Genomic DNA, 482 nt, shown 5'->3' on the forward strand with positions numbered 1-482 from the left:
CGCCGCCCGGCTCCGAGGGATCCCGCCGGACCTGCCCCTTCCACTGCGGCTCGCGCTGCCCTGCCTGGCGCCGGTCCCGGATCGCCGGCCTCCCACTGACACTGGACTGGGCTCTCCTGTCGACTCACTTTAACATCCCGTTCCAGGTGGACCCTAGCCTCCCTCGCGCTCCCTCCCCCGGCAGCACCTCCACCCCAGCCCCCATCCGACAGAGTCTCTCCCTTTCAGTGGCCCCGGTCGTACCTCTCTCTCTCTCTCTCTCTCTCTCTCTCTCTCTCTCTCTCTCTCTCTCGCTCTCTCTCGCTCTCCCCGCTTGGTTGTCTCACCCCCCCCATCTTTTCCTATTCCCCTTCCTTCTTGTTCTCCTCCCTAACCTTTTCCCCCTCATCTGCTAATTTCTTGCAATAGGAGTTTTATTCTTTACGAGCGTTTGCCACACAACTACCCCCCCCACCTCTCTGAAAGACTCCCTCCCCTTCCCT

This window comes from Carlito syrichta, unplaced genomic scaffold, assembly GCF_000164805.1.
Source record: "Carlito syrichta isolate Samal-C Ts95f unplaced genomic scaffold, Tarsius_syrichta-2.0.1 Scaffold288649, whole genome shotgun sequence".
Taxonomy (NCBI): Eukaryota; Metazoa; Chordata; class Mammalia; order Primates; family Tarsiidae; genus Carlito; species Carlito syrichta.